Below are 10,496 nucleotides of genomic sequence, written 5' to 3' on the forward strand. Positions count from 1 at the left end.
ACTTCATCCAGACTGCAAGTGTTGTTCAACTCTACCGCCAATTCTTTCACGGCTTCCCAAATCTTTATTTCATTTGCTGGGGAAAAAAATAGATCCTTTCTTCTCGTGCCATAGCTCAGAAAAATTATCACGAGATTACCTGAATCACGACATTATCTGATTTCACTATACCCCTTGTTTGAAATTTAATATTTATTTATTAAACATATTTAAGAGACAGTTACAAGATCATTTCACGCTAGAAACGGTAACAACAGGATATAAGATATCTTTTTTTAGCAAATCATTTTATGTTCATTTTCACTGTCGAAAACGATATGAAAGAAGTGTGAAAATACTGTTTTAACAATTTTCGTGATTTCAAAGATGTTACATGCATGAACTTGCTTGCTGAAAAATTGATTTGTGGATGTTTTCCCGTCTGTTCATCAGCGGCGTAGCATAAGGGAACGCCAGTACGCCCGGCATTCCCTGTTAAAAAAAGTACGTATTTCATTATATATAAATTGTTTGCTTGTAATTATCACAAATATTTCCACTGCAATCTTCTGAATGCGCTCTCTCGCTTTACATTGACAAGCGGAACCTACGCATGCGCGTCACTCAAATGCACATTCATTCTTTCCTCTTGTATGCTATGTTCCTTGGGCATCCAGGCCTACTACAAGCATCGGGGTTTTCGTCTGCTTTCTGTCGAATGCGCATGCTCAACTACTTGCTTTCTCACTCCTCTTCACCCCTCGCAACTCTACATTTTGCTTTAGATATAAGCTGGCATATTCTCAAGTATTTCCAACTCTATCTATTTTGAACTAAGCTATACAGAACGTACGAGTGCGAACTGCAAGGAAATAGAACAAAACAGAAATGGCTAGTTCAATGCCTTTTTGAAGCACGTCGGTTATGTAAATAATATAAATAGTATAAAAAGAGTAATGCTTTAGTCCTAATTAAATGCATCGTAATTGTAATCGTAATTAAAGGCAGACTTTTAATCTTCATCACAAATACATAGTATGCCCAGTGGCGTAGCAAGAAACTCTAAGGGAGCTCACACACAAGCATAGATATAAAGTATTATGTAGAATCACGGTCACCGATCTGGTAGGCCAAGAGAGCCAGCACTCCCCGCTCCTCGCAAAGATTGCTTGGACATTTCGAGTCTGGATATCTGACAGCAAAATAGACACACAGAAACAGGCCCCTGAGTTGTTTTAAGTGCTTTCTACATCTTCAAATGATATACGTATACACTGAGTTCCGTACCCAAGATGACACATTTCTAGGGGCTACATTATATATATATATATATATATATATATATATATATATATATATATATATATATATATATATATATATATAATGTAGCCCCTAGAAATGTGTATATATATACAGATGGTGATCAGAAAAATGGAAACACCTGAACGAAATTGCAACTTACCAGATTAATATGGTGTCGGGCCACCTTTCGCCTTCAGAACAGTCTTGATGCCACGTGGGATGGGAACATAGAGGTCGTGAATGGTAGCAAATGGATTTTTACACCATTCCTCGTGCAGGGCATCGGCCAGTTCTGTGAGAGAGGATGGAAGTGGAAATCGTCGCCAGAGTCGTGTTTCCAAGACGGACCGCAGATGTTCAATTATGTTGAGATCTGGGGATTGGGCGGGCCAGGGAAAGTGTTGAACTTCATCCCGATGTTCCTCAAACCACGCTGCAACAACGCCAGCTGTGTGAATGGGTGCATTATCATCCTGGAAAATGGCGTCATTGTCCGGGAACAACAATCGGACCATAGGATGCAAGTGGTCTCCTAAAATTGCAGTGATTCGTTGGCAGTGATTCGTCCGCTAAGTGTGACCACAAGACCCAATGAAAACCATGATATGGTGGCCCACAGCATCACCGAGCCGCCGCCATGTATCACAGTTGGGCGGAGACACTGCAGATCATAAGCTTCTTTGGGCGTTCTCCACACATAAACACGGCCCGTGGTTGAGAATAGGGTGAAGGATGACTCATTCGACCATATCACACGTTTCTAGTCCTCAACGGTCCAAGTTGTATGGTCGCGGCACCATTTGCGACGTTTGAAAGCGTTATGGTCCCTGATGAGCGGTTTGGCCCGTGCAACACGACCCCGTAAGTTCATGTCATGTAATTCGCGGCGGACTGATTGTCGAAACAGGGTGGGGGAGGTGCTGATTGAGTTCCTCCGTCACTTGCTCCGCAATGGCACGACGGTTCTGCGTGACAATGCGCTTTATTACCCGGCGTGACCTGTCACTCATGATTTTCTTCCGCCCACTGTTCCGCTTCCCCGATGTGGTTTTCCCGTGTGTTGTGTAGGCCGTCATCACCTTCGACACTGTCCCACGCGACACACCTAACACACTAGCCACTGCCGTCGCACTCACTCCACATAACTGCGCACCAACAATTTGCCCTCTTTGAAAATCTGAGAGGTCCCCCATTTTACACTACCTCCGTCTACTGCAGCCACTGGACACTGCTGTTCCACTGCGCCTGACGTAGTATGGAGACCGACCTAACACACCACCACCAGCGGTCCGACACCACTGCCAACCCATACATCTGACGTGTTGCCAACTACAGGTGTTTCCAATTTTCTGATCACCATCTGTATATATATATATATATATATATATATATATATATATATAACGAGATTGAGGGATGGTATGTAAAGAAAGAGAAAGAAGCTTCCCACGAAAAAGAAATGAAGGGAACTAACTATACTGAAAACAATGTTCATTCAACAATGGGGCAAGTTTTCTCGTCATAACGGTAGTGGCAAGAAGGAGCTGAGACAATTGCTTGTTAGCTTCTAACGTAATCCACGCATTTGCTTCTGTATGCCTCACTAGGCCACCAATTAGGGTGGCCTGGCCCCGGATTTTTTTTATAATCCCATATTTCCTCGATATCATATATTTCCCCTCATATTGCTGATTGCAGCAGTATTGTATCGCACAAGTGACTAACTTTGGCATCCCCATTTCGGAATACCACGCTACGCTACGCTACTGCTGTTCATTCATCCTGATGTTTATCAACTCACCTGGAGGCCATACACTTCAAACATACCCGAATCAAATTTTAAGTTAAAGTTTTCGTAAGTTTTCTCAGTTCATTTAAGCTTTTTTCCCACTCTCAAACATATGGGTGGTTTACGGAAGAAGGTGAAAAAAAAAAGAAAATACGGAATAGCGAACATCTCAGAAAACGGCTCTAATGATTTTGCTTATACAGTAAAACCCAAATTATCCGCGGAATTGGGTGGAAAGGCCACCGCGGATAGCGAAAATCACGGATAATCCAAAACAAATACTAAAAACGTGCTGCAAATACGAGAAAAAATCAGCATTAAAAACTATAAAAAGAGAAGCTGAAAGCCATGACCAAAACAAAAAGTCCAAGAGCCTGTCGCTTATCCACAAATTTCGAGAAGGCATATAAGATTACGATGTGGAATAAAGTTGTCAGTAATTTTCAACCTTCCCACTGTAGGGTCTATTGTGCGTATTTTCCTGGTTGTTGGCACTAAGAAGGAAAAGCAGGGCTTGTGCGCCGGGCGCTGGATTGGAATGCGAAAAACTGGGCACATATTTATTTTCACTATACGACAAGGAAAGGAGTTTTAGCAAAGTAAAGGTCATTAAAAAATACCTCAGAAACTTAACAGGACAACAAAAACTCACCACCCTTAGGATAATATCCTTACAATATAAGTCAGCTTCAAAACTTTGAGGACATTGTAAAAAACCTTTGGAGCCCAAAGAGCCCGCAAAGTTAAATTTTACTTCCAGCTTTTTGTGTTTTCGTTTACCTTACATCGATTTAAGAGATTTGCAAAATGTCCGAATATAATAATACTCGAGACAACAACTTGACTGTTTGTCATAATTAAATTTTCTGTTCTAAAGCAACAGACTGTTGATATATTATACACATATGTGTATCCCGATAAAATTCCAAATACAGAGTGATTTGTAGTTATTATAATAAGACTATTAGAATATTTCAAGTATGCTGCTTTCTGAGTATTTGGCAATCAAATACAAATAAGTTTGGGTTTTATCTTATATTAAAAATTAAATTATGTACTACCATTTTGAAATCAAGTTTTACCACTTGAAGAAAAAATGGAATAGAAGAATTGCATTGTGATGCCAATATCAGGTGCAGTCGGGGAGGTTTTTGGTTTGGTTGGTCAGGAAGAGGGCACAAAGATGAGTTTTTGCTCTGGGCGACAGTTAGCGTAGTTGTTGGCTTTCATTTTTTTTTATTTTTTTTTATTTTTAGGTTTATAATTAACTCTCCAATGATCGCTCGCAGACACTCACTCCGTAGTGAACAACGAATATAATTTACTATCACGCAAATCATTCTTCTCTCAACTCCCGTTTTTCATATTTTACAAAATCGGCTTCTGCTTCAGAGTAGACTTGCACTTCGAAACGTGCATTATTGTTGGAAATATTGATTTTTATAATGCAAGTTATTTTTATGTTTCAGAACATTAAAGTACTTATTTGCATGCAGAATGACAGTCTGCAGTGACTACTTTCGAAAGGTAACTGAGCGCGACTACAGGAGTTTTTTTTTTTTTTGTCGCGGCACTCCTGGATAATCGGTGATTTACTGTATTAGATAAATGAATTTCCTTTAACCTTATTATGTAATATAAGTCTTTTTGGGGGAGGAGGGATCCACAACAAGTTGTTTATTCGTGAGAGTAATTTCCTTTCGACCAATTTTCTCAAGAAACTACTCATACAATTTTGTTCACATTTAATAAATAAATGTTTTATTACAGCCTTACCACGTGATATTAGAAATTTTCTCTAAAAAAATACACATAGAGTAGCAGGGGCGGATCCAGGACTGACTTCTGGGGGGGCAGTGGTTTGTCATACTGCTACTTAGAGCTACTTTTAAGAGCTTCAAACTCTGGAATGGGTTTTAAAAATAAGAAAGTTTCCTCTTCGGGGGGGGGGGGTAGGATTGCCCCCATCGTCCTCTGGATCCGCCGCTGTAGAGTAGTTTATTTTCAGGGAATGAGTTAATTTTCAGAAGATTTTCTGAAGAAAAAAATTACTTGATTTTATTCATATTGTATTAATACTGATTTTATTCATATTGTATTTGGGTTATATCCATATAGCCCAAACCTCGCCGTGGCCGGTCCCAAGCCCGTGCTGAGAAAGGGGGAGGGACCCCCTTGGGCCCATGTCCAGTGGCATGCATTGTGGCCACAGTGTGCCCAGGGGGAGATTGGTTCGGGTGGGAGTGTGGAGACAGACCTTCCATTCGAGTGTCCTGAATTCCCAGCCGGCACTGTTTAATGGCTGACTTTAAGGTCAGGACAACAACCTACCGGCGGAGGTGAACCTACGGGTATCCACCGAAATGGGCGACTAACTCGTGCCATTGGATCTGGGAGAGTACGTGTGACCCCATCACGTCCTCAGTGGGGTAGGTAGTCTGACTGCCGTACCTACCGGCCTGGGTGACCCTCTGGTAACCCCCGAAATGGGCAACTAAGTCGTGCCCTTGGGTCCGGGAGATAAGGCTGCGTGGTACCCCAACACGCCAAAAAGAGTGGGTAGCTGGTGTGTTCAAAAGTGTGGGCGGATCCAGCGCCCTACCGGGAGAGTTGTAGCTGCTCTCAAAGAGAGTGTAATGCGTTCTCTTGGGTCCGGGATGGGATACTTGTATCCTAACGCATACTCGTACCTCAGGAGTGCTGAGGAAGTGGGTCCCTCCTTCGTCCCAGTAGCGTGAGCTGGGTGCAGTAGCCACGACCCTACCAGGGGAGCCGCCGCTCCCAAATGGCCATTCTCTTTAAAGGTAGACAGTCTACATCAACCATTGAGTCTGGTAATGTACGGTTCACCTCTCTCGTAAGAAGAGGTAGTTCCGTATTGTTTGGACGACCCTACCGAAGGAAGGGTGCGGGTGTCCCTTCTAATGGTGGCTTACACGTACCATTGGGATTCGGACAGGTAGCTTTGCTACAACGTGTACGTGGTACCTAAACACGCTAAAGATAGGTAGCCCCGTATTGTTTGGGCGGGCCTACCAGGGAAGACACGGCTCCCAAATGACAATGTCTGCCTTGAGCAAACGGTCTACATCAGTCATTGGCTCTGGTAATGTACGTTGTACCTCTACCGTAATTAGAGGAAGTCCCGTATTGTTCGGACGACGCTACCGGGGGGGGGGGAGTGTCGGATTCCAGCCTGCGGGAGGACCAACCGGAGGTGGGGGAGGGGCCAATCCCAGGAATCTGGGTAACTTTTCTGATCCTGCTAAAGGGAGGAAGTTTCGTGGGACATGGGCCGGCACCAAACCCAAAGGTGACTCAACACGTACCATTGGGTCCGGGATGAGATACGGGAGTATCTCGACATGTGCGTGGTACCTCTACACGACAAGGCGGTTGCCAGTTGAACGATAGAGGTAGGCAGGGCCGGGATTGAACAAGCCCCCTCGGGCGTCGCCTGGGGCCCCGGATTGGGTTGGACTCTGCCGGGCTGTGGTCATACCGTGGGATTCGGTAGCTTGTGGGAGCCTATCCCAGGAATCTGGGTAACGGTGAACACGGGCGGGAGGTGAGCTTGCCTTATAACGCTCGGGCGCCATGCGTGCAGAGCATGGTAGGACTGACTCGCTAGCAGTCTGCCTCAACCAGTAGGTCCACTGGTAGGCACTCAGGACTTCGGTCTGGCCGCGCAGTGGGCGTATCCCACTCCCTCAGAGAATGGGTGTGGCACACCAAGGTGTCAAGGTTAAGGGACAAATCTTGACGGTGCACTTCGTGCACGAGCAAATAGCGTATATTGTGCAACTACGGGCGGGGTGCATTACAGTCTTGCGGAACCCGTCCATTAAATAGACTGAACGGTCGCGGGCATGCTCTCCATGCATGCAATTAAGCGTGGCATAGTAGACCACTAGCTCACAATGTATTAATACTGTATTACGACAGTAATTAATACAATAAATGGGAACAAGAAAATTTAGTTTGATAGTTCGTACCTTTTATTGTGTTTGTAACGAACATCCTTTTCGTGTTATGAAACGACTTCAACGTTTTCATCTCTACATTTAAAAAATAATAACCTCATTAAGTTTCGGTAAATGATTCAAGCCTTGCTTCTGGCGAGTCTGTAGGCTAAAACAGGCAATCGAATACCAGGTACCATGTCACCATATGAGTTGAGCGTTGCACACAATTACATTGTATATTTAAAAATCACCGCAGGTCACACTCTAGTGGTTCCCCAGTGTAACCAACTACATATTCAAGTGTTAGTCGGTCGATAATTAATATCATACGACAAATAAAACATTAAATGACAACCAATGAACAATGACTCTATTAATAACCTAAAAGTGTACATGTTGGCAAAATATCGCTGTGTTATGATGTCACTTATTACATAGTTCTAAAACATAGTTGGGTAACTGGGACCAATATGTGGATCTGAAATCAATTCAACTTTCTTGGATGCGAAAAAGTATGTGAGAAGCGGCCTGTATTGTGAAGCTTGATCTTGTATGATCGTTCAAATCCCGGTCGTGATCCGGAGCCCACGTTGCAACACGGTCTTCTGTCCTCCAGAACCTCTTTGTGTTTGTTTGTTTCTTGAAGTGTAGTCCCGTTTGAGTACAGAGTCTATGTGAGACATAGAACTACAGTTTACATAGAAAAAAACGCATGTGACGTACGTAAAACTGTAGTTGGGCTTAACGTACGACTATATGCTGCAACAAACGTACAAATGAAAACGTATGTTTTATAATACTTTCCGTATGAAGGAAATAACTATGTATAGGCTAGAAGGATACAGATGGACGTATATATCATGTAGGTGACGTATGTAAATACGTATACGTATGTAATATAAGGAAGACTGTTAGATGTCAGACATCCTGCAGTGGCATGATGTAATGTCTAAGCGGAAGGCAGCACGTAATGTGGCATATGGATAACATATGCTCCGCACAGATTTTTGTAGTAAACATATGGATTCCGTATATTTGTACAATATAGGGATCTACCACTTTGCGGATATTATTTTCTCAGTGTAAGATGGATTCTGAACCTCCACAAGCCCGTATCCAGAGAGGCCTAGGGGGCTGTCCCCCTGAACTATAATACGGTGATGAACTATACTATGGTTGGATCGGGCCCCATAACTTCAGCCCCCCCTACATTTTGGGGTTGGCTACAGGCCTGAACCTCCATAATGTTTTCACAACAGGAATCGAATCTGGGACTACGTGAACCAAAGGCACATGCGCAAACCACTAGACCAGCGGGAAGGGCTCCCAGAATCTTGATGTTGTGTAAAGACATAACACGCAAAGATTCAGTCCATATTTATTAAACTCTTAGTTCCTAAAAATCTTTACCTATAACTTTACTATATACGTACGACACAGAGAGGGAACCAGTATGTGATAGGGTCGTATACGCACCCACCTGTACTAGAAAATCACAAACGCACACACACATACGCACAACACATAGTTAATTATGTTGGTCGCTTTATCAATGGCATGTAGCCCCTATTTGGTCTATTGAACACGCTCAGTTTTTTCTTTCTTTTATTTGTTACATGTAGGGTAGACACTAATACAATTAAGGGATGTCGATGTACGTGAATGCGAGCGTGACATTGGGTTTCCATGGAATCAGGTTTCAATACAAAAGCATCCGAACGAATAGAGAGAGAAAAAAAGAGTATTTTGATGCTCAACAGTGTCTCTCTTTCTCTAAAACAAAAAAAGAAAAGAAAAGAGAGAAAGAAAGTAAAACAACTGAATAAGGTGAATAGGAAACGAATCTGCTAGTGTATTTGCTTTAAACTATTTAATAAAGGAAAGAGATCCTGTTTTCAATACGTCAACGCTCTCGTATCTAGATTCGTGTTTTATTCATTTCACTCTAGTATACTTTGTGGTGGCGTTTACGTACATTCGATGCCCATCTTTCCGTTTGTTGTAAGGTTCATTGTACACTGTTCCTAGATATTCTCTTGGTGCAAAGAGAACCTCAAATGAGGAAATTTACTCCGATTACCTCTGTCTGTTCATAAATAAATTCTAATGGACTACACGATACTAATCTACTTGAATCACCAATTTTGACACCCACTCCTTCATTATCCTGGAATTGGAAGTCTTTGTAGAATTCTACTTGAATTAATTAATCAAGAATTTGTGTTTTGTACAAATACTAAATCTAGCTAAACATGAAATCTTAGGTATCGTTGTATGACTATTGGAATCCACGTCTATGATAGTTAAAAGAACTTAACGTATGTACATCAGGTGACATTTTGAAAGCTTACGTGATGTATCCAAAGAACTCTTTATTTCAAAAAATGAATAAAAAATATGTACAGTATAAGTTAAAATTTCAAAGTTGTTGTGCACAATTGCCAATGAAGTTCCGTATACCTAACTCCAGTAACCGATAAGTGGCCTGTAAAATCAGTGGTTGCAATACCAAATAAATGTACACACACGAAGATGGGCTCCCTGCTCCCAGAGTGTTACTTCAATAAGAAGAAAATATGAACAGAAAAATACCTTCTCATATATTTTGTTATGTATTGCTTTACGTTTTCTAAGTTTACATTTGCTATTATTCCTATAATATCCAATTGCTAGTAATCACTTTCAAACATAATCAACAATTATTGCACAACTTAAATTTAAACTTACAATTACACAAAACTTTTATATCGATCTTATTAAATACTAATTACATGACTAATAAAATACTAATTAAATACACTGTAAGGCATACAATAAATTTTATTATTACATATGTTTCATTTTATTTACGGATTTAAAAAACAAAAAGAACCACATTCTCCAGACACAATTGTAAAAAATAAAACAAAAATGCACGGTACCATTGGAATATTAGTAACTTTGTGGTGTTTTCTAAGAAAAATATATGTTGTGAGGGTTTTTTTCCTGAAACTTTCCCATAAAGGTTTCCCAAGAATTCTGTACAGGCATTTGCATGAATAAAAACCAGTTGGGAATGCTCCAAGAGCACAGTGTTCGTAGTTTGAGGGAATCTTCTAGGGAAATTTCATAGGTAAATTTAGCAAAAAGGAAAAAAGGTGTTTTTTTTTTATAAAACTTGAAAATCTACGGAAATTCTTTGGCAGACTGATTGACCAATATGAATGCTTAAAGTTTCTCTTTGTTTTACAGAAATAAACCAATACGATAGCAACAATGTATGTCAATATGCATTCAAAGTAGATAGTTTTACCTTATTGATGGCTGAATGTATTTGTGTGTATTTTTACCATAAAATAAATAGTTTGTCGTTGTCGACGCTGAGATACCTCTATCCCTTCCGGTAAAACGTTCTCTTTCTCTCTTTGTAAGCACACAAAAATAACTTTGGGAAGGGACATTTTAGAGCTTTATTTTTG

This window comes from Thermobia domestica, chromosome 5 (genome assembly GCF_964235325.1).
Source record: "Thermobia domestica chromosome 5, izTheDome1.hap1.1, whole genome shotgun sequence".
Classification (NCBI taxonomy): Eukaryota; Metazoa; Arthropoda; class Insecta; order Zygentoma; family Lepismatidae; genus Thermobia; species Thermobia domestica.